Genomic DNA, 21,652 nt, shown 5'->3' with positions numbered 1-21,652 from the left:
ATTTCAAGTGTAAAAAGCCTGATGGTTCCAACAGTGAAAGCATGATCTCAGAGTGCATCTGGTCTTGAAATCATCCAACCTAATGACTCTAACATGGTGGATGTCCAGACTATCACAGGCACATCTATTTTAAACTCTAACAGTTTCTTTTATTATATTACTTGGAAAGCTGAGTTTAAATCATATCCAAGTACAACACTTGACACATGCTGCTAATCACAGTATGTATAAATAAAAATGAAAAAAAAAATAAAATAATTAATTTATCCAGCCATATGCACATACATAAAGTCTTTTATATTCATGCTTCTATAAATAGTTGCAGTTGTGTTTGCCTAACTCACAGAATGATTGGTTTCATATTCCACTGAATGCTCAGGTGTGATGCACTCTCGCCATCTGCCAAAGAATTTATTCTTTCTGTGTAATTCTGAGGGTGCGGTGATTTAAAAATCCACTCAAATTAAACTTCACAGGAAAGCTCTGCACCATTCAGCGGAATGTAACCACCCTCTCATGGCCAGATGTGTCCTTTTACAAGCACGCACACTGAATGGTTTCAGACTGATATGCATTTTCAGAAGCAGACCTGAATAGCAGCGAGCCTTTGATGGCACCTGCATGAGAGAGAATGGCTGTGACTCCCTCCGACTGTCTGCCGTTCAGCTGTGGCTTCCCTCTCTCTGCTTCTGTGTCGCTGTGAACTCCAGAGACGTGTCGCCAAGGAGACACATGAAAGGCTCTATACATACGCATAACGCGCACCCACACATACATATGTGCATGAACGAGGTCTCCCGCACAAGACTCCCAGCATGCACATTACATACTACATTACTTTTAAAGGAATAGTTCAATAAAAAAATGAAAATTCTGTCATCATTTACTCACACTCATCTTGTTCCAAACCTGTGTGACTTACTTTCTTCTGTGGGACACAAAAGGAGATATTTTGAAGAATGTCCTGGCTGCTTTTTTCCATATTGTGAAAGCGAATGGAGCTGTCGAAATGTTTTCAAAAATGCAGTTTTATAAAAACAGTCCACCTGACTTACTAATACTTTTATGATAATTTTAGTGCAGTTCTAGAGTTTGACGTTCCCAGTTCCCAGGTGAATTATTCCTTTAACCCAGTTTCTCCTTCTCTCAATCACTTCTATAATCATGCAGAACATTCTCCCTTGCTTGTATCACCATCATTTGGCACTAACAACCCAACAATGACTCATTAGCTGGGTGAATAGACAGACTGGCAAAGAGAGAAGTGTCACAGTCATACCCAGCATGCCCAGCAGCGTTACAGAGTGGAGCATTAACCCCATACTGAGCCCTGAGGAGAGAGGAATGACTGCAGATTAACTTTATGTGCTTTTTACTGAATCGCCCGCAGCAAATTGTGATGGCCGAATGCTCAGCTAACACCAGTGAGACCGCAACACTTCAGTCAGAACAAAAAGTAGTCGGCTCTTGGTTTGTGCGCTATTCAGAATTGAATGGAGAACGTTTTTTAAATTGCAATTCAGTGCCTGTAGAATTGTAAATGAATTTGAATTTAAAGAAGTAATTCAAAGAAGTGTTGTTTTTAATACAGTAATGCATTGTATTTGTCTGTATAAATGACCCATATCAAACACACAATAAAAAACATTAGATAATGTATTAATATATTAAGATTTTATTTTAAGACTTAAAAAGTATTTACATACTTATATAACATATTTTATTAAGATATATTAAGTTTTTTGAAATAAATTAATACTTTTATTTAGCAAAAATGCATTAAATTGATCAAATGTGACAGTATATAATTTTATAATATTTCTATTACAAATAAATGCTGTTCTTTTGAGCTTTCTATTCGAAGGATCCTGAAAAAAAAATGTATCACCATTTCCACAAAAATTTTAAGCAGCATGGCTTTTTTTTTTTTTTTAACATTGATAATAATAATAAATGTTTCTTAAGCACCAAATCAGCATATTAGAATGAATTCTGAAGGATCATGTGACACTGAAGACTGGAGTAATGATGCAGAAAATCAGCTTTGCCATCTCAGGAATAAATTACATTTTTAAATATATTACAATAATAACAATATTAATCATAATATTTTACAATAATACAGTTTTTACTGTACTAAACAAAGACTTAGAGAGCATAAAGTTTCAAAAACATCAAAAAAATCTTACCGACCCCAAACTTTTGAATGGTGGAGTGCATAAAATTTCATTATACTTACCTTATTATACTTAGCGCATTTAATTACATTATACATACAACATATATGTATGATCATGTTAAATAAATTAAAAAAAAAAAAAAAACTTCATAAAGTACAGTAAATTCCTCTATTTGAATTCGATTAAATTCTTCAATTCTGAATTTTGCCCAACCTTGTTGGTCTGTTTCTATATTCCTGAATGCTCTCTCCACCAAAGAGAGGCCCCATTCTCTCTTTCTAATAAGCGTAATACCGTAGGAGGGGAGAGAGAGAGTGAGAGAGGGCTGGGATGAAACCGTAGACGAACAGAAACTCAGTCCTGGCTCGGTTCATTCTCTCTCACTGAAGTCTGAGGGTGTAACTATAAATGAGAGTGAGGGAGGTCTCTGAGGTCAGCCAAGTCACTGAACAAAAATACTCACATACGTTTACCTAGCTAAACGAGGATAAACCATAGACTTATATTGTGTTTATATAAAGCTAATTACAATCACTTCATCATCCGACTAACCTTTACCCAAACCCAGTACTGGAGCTCAACCTTTTGGTATGTGGGTGGAGGTGAGAAAGCCAGTGTAAGGCAAGCTCTAGAAATGGGATAAAACCTATATATATATATATACATATATATATATATATATATATATATATATATATATATATATATATATATATATATATATATATATAGAGTATACACACACACACACGCACACACATACACAGCTAGATAACTAGGTGTGCTGTGCCTGTGCATAATTTGATATTCTGTTACAGAGACACACTACCCCAAATGAAAAGAGCATGTCTCTATAATATTGTTGATATGGGTCAAGATATGGGTTGCTCAGTACAAAATCATGACAACTTCAATCATGACAACTCTCAGAATAGTTTTAGCAAATGGCAATGATAATATATTTGGTCTTGGCGGACTAGATCTGGTACCCTACTGCCGATGTTGATTATTACTGCTGCTGCAGAGCAAGTAAAGATTTGTTATATACAGACACAGATGTGAGCATGTGGATATGCTGCTGCTGCATGAATAGACATAAACCCTGTAGCAGATCATGGCAGGTGGAGCTGGGGAAGGTAGAGGGCTTCAGAGGAACTAGCTTAGGACTAGCTTACAGCAAACAATGATCCAGACTATTTAAATGTTGAGCAAACAATCTCATTGGCTGCAGGATCAGCAGAGGCCAATCAGCTTGTGTCATGTGGTAATGATGTGATTGCTTGCAGATTACATGTAAAGGACCTATAAGCCTGCATGTTTTAGAGTTTCATGAGTCCCCCCCGTATATATATTTATATGTTGATAGTACATGAATGACATCTATGATGACTGTATTAATAAGCGTGTCCGATCAGAGGTGACATTGCCACAGTGCTTTATGTCATTCTGAAATAATACTAGCACTGAATGACCTCTAAATCTGAGTCACAGAAATGAATAGCTCTCCTTTCTCCTCAGAGACAGCGCCACAGAGCCAAAGCTTCAATTGAGTTCGAAAAGTGCAGATTAGATGCACATAATTGCAGACATATGCCGGAATCTGGTTTCGACCTTGAATCGATTTCACGGGTTTGTTTGTCCTTAGCGCAAACAGTTGCCGGTGCCTCTGTATCTTGTCCACCGCTACTGCTCAATGTGTCCTTCTTGCCTTCACTCCATTCACAAGCGATCCTAAATCCGCCACTATGCGAAGTGTGTATCAGTGTGTGTGTGACGGATTACGGCACGGCAAAGCACTGCTAAGCCTCTCTATTACTCAATAATCCCACAGGAGTGCGTACACATGCTCTTGCAGAACACGCAGACATACTGACAAATAGAGACTAAAGATACACACGCTTGTGACAAATAAGAGGCAGAACAACACGCACGCTCAGAGAGGAGACTGTGTTCGAGCTGTTTAATGGGTCATGTCTCAAACTAGCACGAACATATCAAAAGACACTTTAAAGAAAATACACAATCACTAATACATATAAATAAATCAAAAGAAAGCAAAGCAAAGCATACTTTTTCACTCAAAAAATGAATTGTTGGATTTACTTAAAGTTGTGTCAAGTGGTTCCATCCAACTATATTGAGTAATTTGTACAAATAGCAAATTAGTTGTATGAACAAAAGAAATTTAAGTAAAGCTGGCAAAATTTCTTTGAGTAAATACAAATAATTTGAATTTGTCACTGTTACATAATATTTATATGTGCAGTTTACTTGCACGTTATGTTAAATTTATAAAAGTTTATTACGTAAGGTGAACACATTTATTGACTTAATTTACCTTATTAAATTAACTATTTACTCTACAAAATGCACTCAAAAAATTTCTCATTGAACAAACTCAATTTAATTGAGTGCAAAAATTTCATCCTATAAACATGCGTATACGAGTGCTAACAGTCTAAACACAGGCGCCTCTCTTCTGCATAAAGGTAACCACAAAATTCAAAAACATTACAGAAACTCCTCTAAATGTCCAACATAACTGAACATTAAACACTAACATAAACTTACAACAACAACAACATGCTTTCCTTTACTGAAAAACACATAAAATAACACTTTAATCCCTAAATTTACTCTCCAAATGCAGTCCCTTGCAAAGCATGCTGGGAACTACAAATCCATTGCCCAGTTAGTTATGTTAACATTAATTTGTACATTTCACTCCGCAAGGTTAAGTTGACTGAACAAACACTTATTAAGTAAAGCTGACAATACTCATTTTTAGAAGAAACAACTCGAATTAAGTTCATGTAGATACATGGGTTTTTAAGTAATGTGAACAAGGATGGTTTGAGTGAAACTAACCACAGTGTGTTTTGTGTGTGTATAAGTATACTATTACTATTATTATGATTATTATTAGATATTATGAGTGCCATATTAATCAATTAAAAAAAAATCAATTAAAAAAAAAACAGCAATACATTATCATAAAATATTTTATTTTTATAATAAAATTTTTCTAAAATAATTTGAGAACAAAATCTCATTAAAAAAATTGTAAAGTGACATTTCGAATGCTTTAACATCATGATTATTAGTAGGTATTATTGAGCAGCATATTATGATTATTATTATTTATTATGAGCAGCATATTAGGATTACTATTAAGTATTATCAGCGGCATATTACAATCAGCTTATTAGCTATCTATTTAAAAAAATAATAATAATTAGCAAAATAAATTCTAAAATAACTTAGAAAATAATGCAAAATACTAACTAGTGGTCTCAGACTTGGAAACAGTATTACAAATTACACAAATTTATTTATAAAATAATACATTTTAATAATAAAATTATTATTTAACCTTTAGTGTGTGTCCATAGCACTGAAAGAATTTCTGCGTCAGTGCACCTCCACCCACTGTCCTTTTCCATAAAAGACCACCAACCCATGTAGCAGCATGCAACACGCAGCCGTACGGCAACACAAACCTCAGAGCCATAGCCCATTATCACGACTGTACTGCTGAGAAAACCGACCCCTGCAAACAAACTTACAGCTGCATCACGCTGAACCCGCAAAGACAGAACATAAAAGTGGACCTCCACCAAACACACACACATACACTATGCACCAAAGCACAGCATGAGGCCCTGTTCAAAGCCATTCACACACTGTGAACCATGCAGAGAAGTCTTTATGTTCCTGAGAGAGCAGGGCCACAGGATTCAGGATGGAGGCTCTTTGAATTGTGGCAAAATGGGACGACGTGCAATTGTGTTTGGTGTGGCCTTGTTTGGCTCTGTCGTGGCTCAGCGGTGCCAGCCAAACTAAGACAGACTGAAGGGTTGGTTTGAGGACACTGCTGTGATCCATAACAATACTCATGTCTGCCCACACAGCACAGACTGGCTGATGTACTGTACACATCAGGTCTGGGCCACAAAAATGTATTGGAAATGCAATTTATGTATATATAAAACATACCAAACCCAAGTGACATCTCGAATTTTGAGCCATTTTGCCTTTTATTTATTCTGCTTTAAATAAAAGGTGCATATCTTAAACCGTAATCAGCTTAAAAAAATATTAAAAATCATAAAGTCTTTTGTGTCAAATATATGTGATAATTTGAGGGATTGTTATTAGCTACATTTTTGCAACATTTTAAAAAATTAATATGGTTAATGGTTACTATATATCATATGCGACCTTTTGTCATTGTACGCACTGACCTTGTGTTCAGGAAAGGTGTTTGTTGCTATTTAGTATTTTGGACGAAAATAAAAACCAAAAGGTGATTACCCTGATTGTACCTTATATTGTTATTATTTTAGCAATTTAAAACGATTGTAATTTGGTTTGACATTTTGGAAATAAAAAAATAAATAAATAAATAAAAATAAATAAATAAATAAATAAATAAATAAATAAAATAAAATAAAATAAATAATAAAATAAAATAAAATAAAATAAAATAAAAAAAATAAAATAAAATAAAATAAAATAAAATAAAATAAAATGTATGACTGACATAAGGAAGCATAATTGACACAGAAACCAGACTGCTGGTCAGGTCAAAATCATAACACATTGTGCTGTGATCTCTCTGCGTAGGCTAAACAGAGTGATATCTCTCATCCTGTGAACGCTCTCTTTAGCAGTCCTGTGATCATTCATTTATGACCAATTAACCATTTAGATAACACTGAGGTAATAAATAGAGGGTGAGAAATGAGCATGACAGGCCAGCTCCCCAAACCGACCACCTAAACCCGAAAACAGCACGAAATCCGATAGCATGAGAATCACACGATCTTGTGCGAATGGAGAGAACGAGAAAGTTTATATTAGGAATAAATACAGCCGCAATGAAAGACCCCTGATGGTGCTTTGAGTTTATGTACAAGTCGAACAAATATACACAAGCTTTTATTTGTGGAGCTCATAAAACACATTTCATGTTTTTCTCTAAGCACCACCAACGTCATTTTTTGGTATTTTGACCTTTGCTGTTGCTTAAACATGCCCTGTGATGTGGGTTACAAAGCAGAATATTGACGATTATTCATTGTGAGTAATCAGGAAGACAAAACTCCCGCAAATGTCAAACGTACACTCAATATATCAGGATCGAGGTCGACCTGGATATAAATGGAAGCTAATAGCAGCAACACTTCTCAGAATATTACTTCACATTCATTGCTTGGCTCTCCTTGACCCTGTTTTCAAAAGACAAGGATTTTTAAAATAACCTATGAACCTGCATGTTTCTATCCTAACAAAGTTGTTGGTTTTACATGGAGAACGAGTTTGTAATGCAATTCATGCAACTTGACGCCACATATGAATTGTGTGTCTTCTGCATCAAGCTCCTCACCTCCGACCTCAAAGCTTGTGCACACTGGCAGAGGGTCAGCGGGTCACCTTTCACACACGCCACCAAATCCCTGACGTATTGGGGCTTGTTTGGAGGTATAATATAACATATAATTGGTTTCCAAGAATGAGCTGCAGTCATAAATCATCCAGGCTGGTAACAAGTAACTAAAGAGCTTGAAGATAACATCAGCATTTATGTCTAGTGTAAAGGAATGATAATCCTTTTAAAAATAATTGTGAATGCATGCACTTAATTCACACTTAATTCGCATTTGACGTCTAGATTTCCAGCAGTAACAGTCTGACCTCTTGACCCAGTCTGTTAGACATAAGACCTCTGCCACCTGAGAATAAGAGCAACAGTTGTTTGGTTTCAGATGAACCACTTCGGTGATTAAAAAAGCAAAAGCAAACATTTGTGCTCTTAAGTCCCTAAAGGCCATTTGTTCTCTTAAGTCCCTAAAGGCCATTCAGTTTAAGAGGTTGTTTGGATAAAGGATAAATGTGTGAATGTGTGTGTATTTAGAATGAGTATATTATTAGAGCGAACCATTAGTGTTGTTGAGTGTTTAAATAAATTGAAGGCAAGTCAGTTCACTCTGCAGTCATATTCGTAACACCCCCAGGCAGTTATTTCTAACCATAACCGTACAGCTCCTATACTTAATTAAGTAAAGAATGATTAAATAAATCCTAATCTATCATGTATTCGTAATTTAAAATCAGAAATAAAATATAATGTCCTTAAGCTTAAATCTCATTACAAAAAACTATGCAGTCAAAATAGCCCCTATTAAGACCAAGAACAAATATTTTTAGCTCTAAATTAATATTTTTGGTCAGAAACAAGTGACTGCCACTCAAAAAATTGTAATACCGTCATTTTGTGACAGTCAGCTAGACATTCCTGCTGATTCCCACCCCTAGGTCAAAGGTCAAATGAGTTTTGAGTTCATTTCTGGGAAGGTAATATCACAGCGTGTCAGAGAGCTGGATGTTTACTCCTCTACCATTCTTTCAATGTTCCAGAACCTTTGACTTCCAAGCGGCTCCAGCGAATGAGGGCCAATGTGCTGAGAGACATGTTTATGACAGCAGTGGACGAGGTTTGTGTTATTCTGAACCTCGAGCCGTTCAAAACTGTTTAAATGAGGAAGATGGAAAATAGATGTATGATACATGTCAGCGTGTAAATGTTTGAAATTAAAAAGTGAAAAGCATGCAAACAGGTGCGAACGGGCACATCTATGTGGACGGTTGGCAAAGTAGCTGTGATTGCGAGGTGCTTTTGTGTTTATGCTAGTAATTTATTTATTCTCCCTCTTTCTAGAAAGCGCTCCGCTGAGATCACAGTGTGAAAGGACACAGTTTTAAGTGCTGAGGGGGAGAGGGACTCAGGCACAATGGAATGCCACCGCTACTCCTGCCAAGAACACTTTTCCCATGCGCCCGGGAGCCAAGACTTCCCCCAACAGCCAAGAATAGCATTGCTGTCCTCACCAAACTCTCTCACACACACTAAGCAAACATAAGGCTGGGTTTGGCAGCACCCAAACTTCAAAAGGGTCATGTGTGCAAGACACACACCTGACAAAAAAGTTATTAGGATACAAAGATCACAGATGACTAGCTTAGTTTACCCAAAAATTCACCCTCATGTCGCTCCAAACATGACTTTGACTTTCATCAGTGGAACACAAAAGACGACATTTTTGAAAGATGTCCCACTGTTTATATTGTCTATACAATGAAAGTCAATGAGGTCCAAACACTCTTAAAGAGGCCATATTATGCCCTTTTACAAAGTCTTGATTTTGTTTTTGGGGTCTACTAGAATAGGTTTTCATGCTTGAATGTTCAACAAGCACATATGTGCTCTGATTGGTCGGCTGGACCAGTGTGTTGTGATTGGTCAACATTTGGAGCATGTTTCAGAAATGTCACGCCCCTTACCATAACTGCGAGTAACAACACACTGCTAACGCAATTCAACCAGGACTCGTCCCTTTATTGCATATGCTTTGGTTGCTCAACAACAACAAAGCTGGAGAATCTCACGCAGCCAAAATGACGATTGTCAGTAAAAATAAAAATGTGAAAATCTAAAGAACCTTTTTCCACTAAAAAGAATTTTTTGTAGAATATAAAGGTTCTGTGGATGTTTCTTCATGGTACCTTAGATACCAACAAAGAACCTTTATTTTTAACACTGAACAGAAGAAATACACAGAAATTTGAAATCAAATAAGGTAAATGATGTAAATGAGTAAACAATGTCAGCATTGACTATCCCTTTAATGTTTTCATAAGCACATCGTGCTTTAATCTTTAGATCCTCCATCTTTTTACAATGACATCACACTATATAAATTGACTCTAATGCATTCCAATGTGCTCACAGCATCAATTTGTCATCCATTTCTCTAGGCTACTTTTTTTTTTAAATGTCTTTTGAGAACTAACCAACAGGAAAAACACATTGCCAAACCCCACCTTTGCCATATTAACACTTAACGGAAGATTAGAACCTTCATAAAGCATTAGGAAGCGCAGGGTAAAAAAACAGCAGCGTGAGTGTGATGAACTGCTATGCTTCACCAGGCGCACTAAGAGGCCAGTGACCTTTAACAGGATGAGAGCTTTTACTCTAAAAGCCCACGATTGGTTAAAGGAGCCATTGGCATAGTAGAGCTGTCTAAGCTGAAAAATGGAGTGAGCAAGACAGAGGGAAAACAGACACAGAAAAGAGAGCCTCAGCTCATGAAGTACTAATTTTTATAAGTTTCCATTAATTAACCTCAAAATGAGCTCATATTAAGCCTTTAACAGACCCGTCCATGAGCTAGCACTGCCTGTGTGCCCATTTGTCTCTCGTATCCTGATTTTCTGAGTAGTCAAGCGGCAATATATGGGCCAGGCTAATTAATCGGCTCATTTTTGGCCATTTTGAGATTATACTGGGTCAATGACATGATGGGTCATTTTTTTGTCCAAAGGCCTTAATAATTATAAAAAAACAAAAGATATGACATCCAAAGTATGTAAGGTAGCACAACTAGATTTCTTTTATTGAATTCAAAAGGTTTTAATTATATTTTGCTACATATAAAGGTATTTTAAAGATTTTGAAGTGTCAAAAGGTTTAACCATCCAAAGGCCAATACAGCCATTTAATTTGTGATTAAAATATCTTAAAATGTAATAAATGTATATATTTTTTATTCTGGCATGATTTTATAACATCATATATCAACATAGTGCAAAATGGTATAAAAAAAAAAAAAAGTCGTGTAGAAGTCGTTGCTTTGTTTCAAAAAAGAACGTCTGGAAAAATGAATTTCATTGATGTAATTTGGAGTAACCGATATAAAGGGACCATTTTGGATCAAGTCATGCGGTCAATATCATGTGACAGGATGTGACATCATTCAGTCACCTGCAAAGGACCACATGTCTGTGAACTCTCTTTTAACTATCTGAAAAGTTCATGTTTTCACTTGCTCATACGCATGTCCCGAAACATCAGGTCATTCGGTACAACTGCTATAAAACATTGAAAATGTTGTAATATATTAAAAAATTGTACTAAATATAAAATGTTTGATTGTTCTTTTGTTAGCTAGGTAGCAAGCTAACTAGCTAGCCAGCTATATATCAGCCTGTTAGCACTGTTTGAAAATATAGTCATTCGGTATAACCAAAAGTGTCATTCAGTAAAACCGATATTTTGGACTTTTTTAGTGACAAATTTTGTCCATCTTGTAAAAAAATGACAAAAGCAGTGTTAATTGATTGATGGCTGATTAATTTTGGTAGTTGCCTTTGTGTCAGTTTCAGTATGGTCAAAGATTAATAGACATTTTATGCAACTATTTTTCATTTTGCCTAATTTAAAACATCTTTTTATAAATTCTATTATAAGCATATAGAATTTATAAAAATCTATATAATAATAATTCTATTTATAAATTATATATTTATTATTTATATGTTAATAAATAATTTCTAATATACTTTTAATAATTATAATATTTTATGTAAAATTAATTAAAAATTTATTTTTTATAAATGTATTGCATTTTAAAATAAAGTTTATATACACAAACATAAAAAAATTATACTGCAACAGCACTACCACATTTCAAAATGACATTTTTGCACTACAACATATATTCCACCAATAGGGGGCGCTTATAGGATTCATTCACAAATCCATCTGAAATCTGGATTTGTGACCATATACACAACAGAGCAGAAATTTCCGATCAACATCTGGCATGTAAAGCACTTGAATTTGATTAGACCATGCCTACACTCTTGAGAACATGGGCCTGTTCACATACACACATATCTCACATGAACACGTATATTATTTGCTAATGAGATGCCTAACTGACGTCTATGAACCCGCTGCACTTGCACATGTCAGCATGTGAGCACGCTACAGTAAACCTGCGTGTTACAGTACGCCTGCGACCGACCGCGCTTCAAGCATGAATCATTAAAGCTGTGTTGTCCCAAGCGGTTTGCGCTAGCTAGCTTTTTCCTGGAGGTGTTTTACGTGAAAGCGCTGCTTTCAGCCCCAGCTGTGTTGTTTGGTAAACAGCTCTGTTGCTAGGCAGACCTGTATTATTGCTCCACCAATCAGGGCCTGATTTGACGGGTGAGTAGGACACAGCTTAAGCAAGAGTTATTTTTACAATTGCGCTCCAGATAATGCCCCCGCACAAGTAGTAAAATGCAGAATTAAAGGTCATGGCTATCAAAAGGTACACGTGTGTGTGTGTATGAGAGAAAGAGAGTCCTGCCATACCTCATTCAGTCACCTCCAGTGTTTTAGTGAGTGTTGCGGCCCATTGAAGTTGTTACAATCCCAACACGGTTTGTAGTCTCAGTACAGGCCTCCAGCACAGCCTACGGACACACACACAAATATATAATTATTACTCAATAATACAGAGCCAGCAGCCTGTACACAGTCACCAATAGGACACACTCCTACCCTTGAATTCCCGTCCTGTCCTGAGGCCGTGAACTAAGCGATGAGCGAACATGATCCACATACATATGCACTCAGGTGCAATTACTCTAGTAGTCACACTCATACTACTGTCATCTTGCAGCTCCACTCCCTTCAGACGCTCACAACACAGAACGGACCGCTATGGAAACCCGAGTAACAAGACAACACAAAGGCGGAGGTGTGGGTGTACAGTGAGTGTGCTCTTTAAATAAAGATGGTCCTCATTAGAGCTGCTCTGAGATCAGCTTTGAGCTCATGAGCGTGCAGCATGCGCTGTTATCTGCTGCTAGACTGTTTGGTTTCTTTCAGTAACCACCTGCGGTATTCCATAAGGCATACAACGGGAATGACATCACATCCCTCAACTCCCAGAAGCACAGATCTTAGATCAGTATTCAGGAGTAGGACTCCACAGCACAGATTGCAGATAGCAGCAAGGAAGCCGTGATTAATTTATCTCTGGGGCATTACGTGAGAAATAAACTGTTGTCTTTAGAGGATTAGATAGCGGCAATCTATTTCCAAGCGACATGCCCCCTGCTTATGTAGCATTTGTGTTGCAACTAGGGATGTGCAAAAATATTTTTAAAAGTTGACTACTCAACTAATCTTTCGTAACTGGAAGCCCTGTATAAAAAAAAGGCTGATTTCAGGTTCACCTGAGCCTCATTTGCAGCATTTCATAGCAATCAAATAAATCCTAAAAGCACTAGATAATGCTCTTTTTAAGATGCGTTTTTAAAAGTTGGACTATTTTCAATTAGATATGACATCTTAAAAACACTATGCTTGTGGCAGAATGCTTAAAAAATTATGATGCAATGGGCGAAGACATCCTATATATATATATATATATATATATATATATATATATATATATATTTATATATATATATATATATATATTAAACAACGACGACAATAATACATGTAAAATTAATTAAAAATAAAATATAAAAAATATAATAAAAAGTAATTTAAATAAATTTTATTTTATATATATATATATATATATATATATATATATATATACACACACATACACACATATATATATATATATATATATATATATCCCATATATTATATAAATTATATAATATATATATATATATATATATATTTAAAATATATTTAAATATATTTAAAACGACAACGACAATAATAATACATGTAAAATAATTAACAATAAAATATAAAAAATATAATATAAAAAAATTTAAATAAATTATATATATACACACACACACACACACACACACACACACACCGATCAATATATAATAAATAAATAAATAAATATAAAAATAATAATATATACTTTTATTTTAAATTATAATATATGTATAAGAATTTAAATAAATTATTGATTTATTTCTATATGATTCATTAATATATAATTTAAAAAAATGATATAATAATAATATAATTCATAATATACCTTTAACAGATATATGATTTTCAAATTTACAGTCTCTCCACTTTTATACCACAAAATAATAATCATAATAATAATACATATAAAATTAATTAAAAATATTTATTAATATATAATTTTCATAAATACACTGTCACCCATCCCCTAGTTGCAACAAGGAAGCAGGTTTTATGGCTTGAGTTGTGATGGAAATGAGGAAGAGGAGAGGTCACGGTTTCATGTCAATGTCATTTCGGTCTTTCTTTACAGTGATTAACAAGTATACACTTCTGCCATATCGTCCAATTCTGCAGATTAATTATCCTCTGTACTTCTCTGGCAACATTGTATTTTGGCAGACGTGCTGATAAAGCATCATTGATGAGAGAGATAGAGCGAGAGAGAGAGAGACCAGACAGATGGTCGCGGCGGGTGGGTGCAGTAAAACTTGTGACAACAGCCATTAGTGCTACAGGAGTCTGAGACCGAGGACAGATAGTGGGATGTGTGAACATGTGAACGAGGGAGAGAACGAGTGAGAAACCTAAACGCAACAGAGGAGAAAATGAAGACATAAGTGCTACAGACAGTCAATACAACATTATACCTAGACATACAGACCATGCTATGGCATCAAAACACGCCACTTTGTTTCGACTCACAGTGTCCTGGGAAGCTTTGAAACCTATTTACATTCTTAATAAATATATGTGGTCTTAGAATAAAATGCCCTGATTTATATCCACAGACAAATTGTTGCTGGGATCTTGTCGTGTTTTTCAGATAACTGAGATTTTTTGGTGGAATTAACCTGTTGTAGTACTCACTAACAAATTGATTTAAAGAGGATCTAACAGCTGATTAATGGTCAACACCAATGCACTACATTAAACATACTGTAGATTCTACTGCTTGAATATCCTACCTCAAAATGTCTCTATTCCACAACTCAGATGAGCTTCAGAGCACTGCTACAACCACAGCGTGAATGATCAATCTAACCCAGAGTCATGAGGACATCTGCATTACTACAGTGAGAAAATTATTACACCAAGTGCTGTTCATCAATAGGTAACCAAGCATGATACTAATTCCATTGAATCTGTTTTGAATTTCCAGAAATCTGAGGTTAAAACTAAATCCTGTGGCTGCATGTTTATATCAGATGTATTTAGCCGTTTTAGTATGTGAAAAAGACTGTTGCTGTCACTTTAATGCCTTTTTCTTCTTTCATGTGTCATGTGGTTGTGGCTGTGACCACAAGTCATAAACAGCAATGGGGCAATTCTTGCAAGCTCAGTCTTTTTATGAGACATGGCTCACACTGCCATTGTCACTTAAACATTTCCCTGAATGTCACTTCCCTCTAAGTTACTATCAGCACTAGGAGGCTAAGCTGAGGCCATTGTGTTGGGTAAACAGCAGGATCACTCAGTTCAGTGTTTAAGGTGACATGTATGAGAAAAATGCTATTAAAAACAAGATGGCGTACTTACAGCATTTACTAGCAAGGCTCAAAGGACCCCTTTGGATTGGTTTAACATTTCATTTCAACTGTACCATCGTGGATTGAACTAAACTTCTAAGAAATGACATATTGTTTGGTTTTCCATGTGGCCTCCATAAAGTGTTTTAGACATGACAGATGGACAGACATGCTGTGATGTATCATTTTTCCACAGAAGTCCTTTCAAACCTCTGTGACATACCTTAGCAATCCCATAACACCTCAGGACAACAATGCTTCATACTCTATCAAGAGTCTACAGAGCTCCTAATGTACGTCTGGGTCTGTTAAAATTTATAACCAAACCTAAAACAATATAGATATAGTAAGTGACACTAAGCGGAAACTAATTTTTTCAATTCCACATCTTTTGCCACCAGCAGAATTGAAATGAAATCACTTTATCTTTTCTGTTTTCACTCTGTTATCACTATCTTTGTCAGAACCTGATAAGGGATCAGATCACATCAGCAGGGATTCTGTGCTCTGTACAGACCTGCTGTTTGCTCTTAAAGGGATAGTTCACCCAACAATCAAAATGATCCCAAAATGTACTCATCTTCTTTCAGACAAACACAATCGGAGTTATAGGGCAAATGGGGTTAAATGAAGGCCTTCTGAAGTGAAGCGATGAGTTTTTGTAAGAAAAAAATGTCCATATTTAAAACTTTATTAACTTGACTATGACCGTAGGATGTAGGAGTAGTGTATGTTTAGGTGAGAGTAGGCGCATCTAGGGCTGGGCAACAAACTCAAGCTCCTCTTCTCTTATATCGAAATCCTCCGACATTTCTCTTTAAAAATTCTTGTTTTAGACTTCTAATTCATGACCGGTGTTTTGTTTTGCTCTATCCTCTGCGCTTCTGCGTTCATCAATACATCATGTGTCAGAGGTCTTCCGCCGAAACTAGACTCACATACGGCAATCAGTTATTATAGTTTAAAAAGTTTTAAATATGGATATTTTGCTTCAAAATGTTGAGCCCCATTCACTACCATTATAAAGCTTGGAAAAGTCAGGATATTTTTTAATATAACTCCGATTGTGTTCGTCTGAAAGAAGAGTCCTTTACACATAGGATGACTTGAGGGTGAGTAAATCAAGGAATAATGTTCATTTTTGGGTAAACTATCACTTTAACTAACAAAAAGTGCGCATTTCAGCAGCAAGCCTTAATATTAAACTTCAACAAGCAACTCATATTGGACCATTTGTGCTACAGGTATGAATGAAACCTCAAATCGTGAGGCTTGTTGAAGATAGATGTGCATTTGCTTTAAAATAATCAGACTTTGGAGGTGAAGATTTTCACCTGGTGGATGATAAAATTGTTGGAAAATAAATCCATAGACTTAGATTGACCTGAGGGTGACTTAGGACTTTTGATTTGGACTCTATGAATTTTGCACTTAAGAAAACATAGTAAATATAGTTATTCATACTTACAATTTTGTGAGAATCGCTGTTGTTTTGGGGGTTCAAAATGAAACCATCTTGATGTCATTATCTAATGGTTTACCCTTATATTCTAATGCTGCTTTGGCCTCAGACTCAAAAGCCCTGATTGTATCCCCTTAATGTCACATGGGAAATTTCATATCAGACTGGAGGACAATTATTAATTCAGACACATCTTAGATATCTAATATTGCCAGCACTGCAACATGTTCGAGCATGCAAGCACACACGCACACACAAACAGGATCCCTGTTCCCTGTACCTGTTTGTGGTTCCTTAAAACAAGTTCATTTTCTCAGATTCTGCTCCACAAAGTCCATTTTAGAGTAGCGAATAGTGTACGTGTGTGATACACAACGGTGCAGCGTGTAACGTTTCCATGTGCAGATATAGGACAAGCAGTAAGCCAATACCATCCTTGTAGCAAAGCTCAGTTAGCAGGGAAAGAGACAGAACACAGAAATTGAGGAAGAGTGAAGAACAGAGAGGATGATGGGGGATGATAGATGAAGAGGTTACAGGAAGGTTTAGGGGTTAACAGCTCAACTGCAGAGGCCTTTAATCACCTGATAGTGGCTGATTAAAATCAGCCAGTTGGCCAGACCACATCTGTATAAACAGGGAACAGAATTTACTTTTTGCTACAGCTACCAATAGTGGGTGTATTGAGAAAATGTAATATTTCACATTTTGGTGATTTAGTATCAGAAATATTCACCATGTAAAACAAACAAAGTTTAAACTTTAAAACTTCAATTTTTGACTCAGATATAAGTGAGTCACGACAGATGATTCACAGTATAAGCAGTTTGGAATGATTCTTAAAGGGATGGTTCACCCAAAAATGAACTTCTGTCATCATTTACTCCCTTATGTTGTTTCAAATCTGAATATTGAGCACAAAAGAAGATATTTTGAAGAATGTTGGTAACCAAACAGTTGACGGTAGCCATTGACTTCCATACTATTTGGAAGTCAAAAGCTACTGTCAAATGTCTGGTTACCAACATTCTTCAAAATATCTTCTTTTGTGTTCAACAGAAGAAAGAAACTCATACAGGTTTGGAAGGGTTAGTAAATTATGACAGAATTTTCATTTTTGTGTGAAATAACTTTAGATTGTTTGTATGACTTATAACACTGAACTTATCAGTCAAACAGATGAGTAAATGATGACAGAGTCTTCATTTTAGCATAATCAGTTCCTAAAAACCTGTGTATTTATTCTAAAATGCATTGAACATGTCTAATCAAACCTATTAGATGATACAAATGCATTTTAATGTCAAATCAAGTCATTTACATTCAAACATAATGATGCATGAAAGCCTCATACCGCTGTCATAAGGTGCACCATATGCTTTGCACAGAGTAATCATGGTGCTTTTCTTTTACAGATGGAAGTGTCATGGCAGACACCATCTCTCTTTTCTCACCGGACAGAGAGGAAACAAGATGGAGTGCCTCAAAGGAATTCAGCAGCAGGTGTGTGTGTGTGCATTAGGAGGACAGCAGGTTGAAAGCCTTCCTTCTTTCAACCTCCGGAATCCAGCACACACACACACAGTTGTGCGGTGAGCATGCTCAGTAGCTCGCTTCATTCAAGGTCAGTGCTGAGAGGCAGGTGATGACATCATTACTACAGCAGCTCTGCTATTTCACCGATCAATAGAGAAGCAGCAATGAGTTCATCTGAGCTAACGCCAGATGGCTGGAGCCACCCAATGAGAATCTGCTCCTCAAACACACACACATATCACACAAGCACCGGCAAATTGAGGCATCTACACTCAAAGCAATAGGAAATTCCCCCACGTTTGACATAGCGCACACACACACACATTGAAACACATCTAACCAGGGTAGGCATCTCCAGCGTTTAAGCTCTGTAAGCAGCCGTGCAGCTAGTGGCTGCGTTTGTAATGATGAGAAATGACTTTACACAGCTTCTGTGCTGAGGGACGCTCCTTGTTTCCACAGCAATATTACAGTCTATTCATTCTACCATTTAACATAATGAGACAGGACTAGCTTATTCAGCCAGGGAAAAAGCAATATTTATACACGAAACAAGCACGGCAAACCAGTGAGTCATACTGGAGGACGGATGTCTCGGTCTAATATTAATGGAAGGCGGCTTTGGCTTATACACACTAATATTATCAAATAACGTACCTTACAGCTCGGGGAATATGTGTTTTAGTATAGCATATTATGGGTGAAATATGTAAAAGAAAGAGTGTTACAAAAAAAAAATCTCAATTTTGCAACATTTAAATGTAACTTTATAACTATAACAATATATTTTTTTTTTATAATATTGAAGTTTTAATAAAAAGGAGCATTTAAGAGAAAAAATATGTACAAGGAGACTTTCACAGAAATATGCTAAAATATGAAAGCCAATATTAAGTAAACTTCAATCTAATCTGTTTTTAATGAATGAAAAGTTATAGACTATACACCATGTACAATTTAACAATTTGCATATTATCTAAATGTCAAGTTTATGATTTATATTTGGATTTAACATTTAGATATTGATTTATTTCACATTTCATATTACAGACGAATATTTATGCTTACACTACTGTTCAAAAGTTTAGGTCTTTAAGATTTTTTTTTTTAAAGAAATTAATACTTTTATATAGCAATGATGCTTTTTTTCAAAATTGGAATATATATATACATACATATACATATACATACACACACGCACATACATATATATATATAGGGTTTAAATTATTAAGCAGCATAACTGTTTTCAACACTGATAATTGATAAAAATAAGAAATGTTTCTTGAGCACCAAATCAGCATATTAGAATGATTTCTGAAAGATCATGTGGAATAATGATGCTTTGCCATCACAGTACTAAATTACATTTAAAATATTAAAATATGAAACAGTTTTTTTAAATTAAATAATATTTCACAGTATTACTGTCTTTATTTTTGATCAAATAAATGTAGCCTAAGACACTTCATAAGAGACTTCTTCATGACTTCAAAAACATTAAAAAATCTTACCAACTCAAACGGTAGTGTAGATTTAAGATTATGGATTATATTAATAGATATTTTTCAATTATTCATTTATTTTTTAATGATTAAAACATAAATCTATGTTAAAATGAACAATAAACTGGGCCATTTTAACACACATTATTATACTGTTTGCTGTATCATGCTACTTTAACACACAATAACAAAATCTAGTTCAATTTCAATCTATGGTTTCAACATAATCTTATCAGTTTCAACTATTAACTATATTCAACTATATTCATCTATAACTCTTGGTTGTTTGTTTTCAGATTCAGCAGACATGCAGTCCACCTCAGATAATGCTGAGAACTTTTACCAGGACAGTCGAACATTGATACCTCAGCTGTAGATATAGCCACAAATAAATCATGGCAAGCGTAATCGTGTCATTGACAACCACAAAGCCTGTCACTCAACCAACAATCACCATTCAATACCTCCCTTTTGTGCGAAACTACTGGAGAGGTACAACAGGAGAAGTGGATATCTCTTCACACACAAACTCATTTACAACTGCCTAAAAAGCCACTCAAAGCTCCTGGTCACACTCAAAGTAGTAAAACTCAATCCGTGACAGGTTCATTCAGGGCCGTCTTTGGGTCATTGTGAGGGACTGATTGAGAGATAGCTTTGTGCTTCCTGAGTTTCTCCTGCTGTGCTCAGCTGGGACAAATGCAGAAGTAAGTGGATAGTGTGAGGGGCAGGTACTTCTCTCAGGTTACCGTGTCGTACCCCAGGCTGACCTCATTCCTTTTAACTTCTCTCGTTCTCTGTCTGTCTCTCTTTCTCAGTGCTGAGGGCGTCATAGGTGCTCCTTTTCTCTGACAACCTGACTGACATCATTGTCATCCCATCATGTCAACGTGTGTATGTGTATGTGCTCTCGTTTGGCACTATGGTCCTTATTCTGTCAAGGACTTGTTTACCACCTTCTGGAAACAAAACATTTGAAAGCTATTTTCAACAACAGAGTTATAAGTTAAGGAATAAGAACCTAAAAAATGTGTGACATGGCTCCGAATATCTCGAGACAAGCAAAAATGTGGAGAAAAAAATCCATCAGGGGAGGCCAGTGTTGCTATTGTTAACTGAGACTAAAACTATTAAAAATCATTTTTAATTGTTAATTGATATAAAGCTGAAATAAAATATAAATATTAGATGAAAAATAATTAACTTGAATGATTGTAACCAAGCAGATCTCACCCCCCATTGACTACCATACTATTTTTTGCCTACTATGGTAGTCAATGGGGGGCGAGGTCTGCTTGGTTACAAACATTCTTCCAAATATCTTCCTTTGTGTTCATCAGAACAAAGAAATTTATACAGGTTTGGAACAACTTGAGGGTGAGTAAATGATGATGAAATTTACTTTTTTTGGGTGAACTATCCCTTTAATCACTACATGAGTGTAAAAAGATGCTGATGACAAACTACAATCATTTATTTTGAGTTTTAATTTGATTTCCTGCGTCATTCTTCACATGCTCTTTCTGACCAGCTTTTAAAGAAATGTTTGGCACTAGATGAGATGGTTCAGATAAACAGAGCTTTGTCACTTGCTATTGCTATTTACTGTTAAAACATGTAGTCGGCTTGGCGCAGAACATGAAAAAATATAT

The 21,652-nt window shown here is 35.7% G+C and overlaps 1 protein-coding gene across 5 annotated transcripts in view; it reads right to left on the bottom strand.

The window, feature by feature from the left end:
* The window catches only part of atxn1a (ataxin 1a), a 109,444-nt gene that overhangs the window by 26,613 nt on the left and 61,179 nt on the right, over positions 1-21,652 (bottom strand). For 4 of the 5 annotated variants that reach the window (XM_051871822.1, XM_051871823.1, XM_051871821.1 and 1 more), the window contains one exon: positions 12,385-12,485. The exons of the other annotated variant lie outside the window; for it this stretch is intronic. The gene's annotated coding sequence lies outside the window, so the exon portion shown is untranslated. The remainder of the gene's footprint in view (positions 1-12,384; positions 12,486-21,652) is intronic. 5 annotated transcript variants of the gene reach the window in all.

Source organism: Ctenopharyngodon idella, chromosome 19, assembly GCF_019924925.1.
Source record: "Ctenopharyngodon idella isolate HZGC_01 chromosome 19, HZGC01, whole genome shotgun sequence".
Taxonomy (NCBI): domain Eukaryota; kingdom Metazoa; phylum Chordata; class Actinopteri; order Cypriniformes; family Xenocyprididae; genus Ctenopharyngodon; species Ctenopharyngodon idella.
Note: the sequence above shows the minus strand (reverse complement) of the source record. Positions and strands in the feature narration are given on the sequence as shown.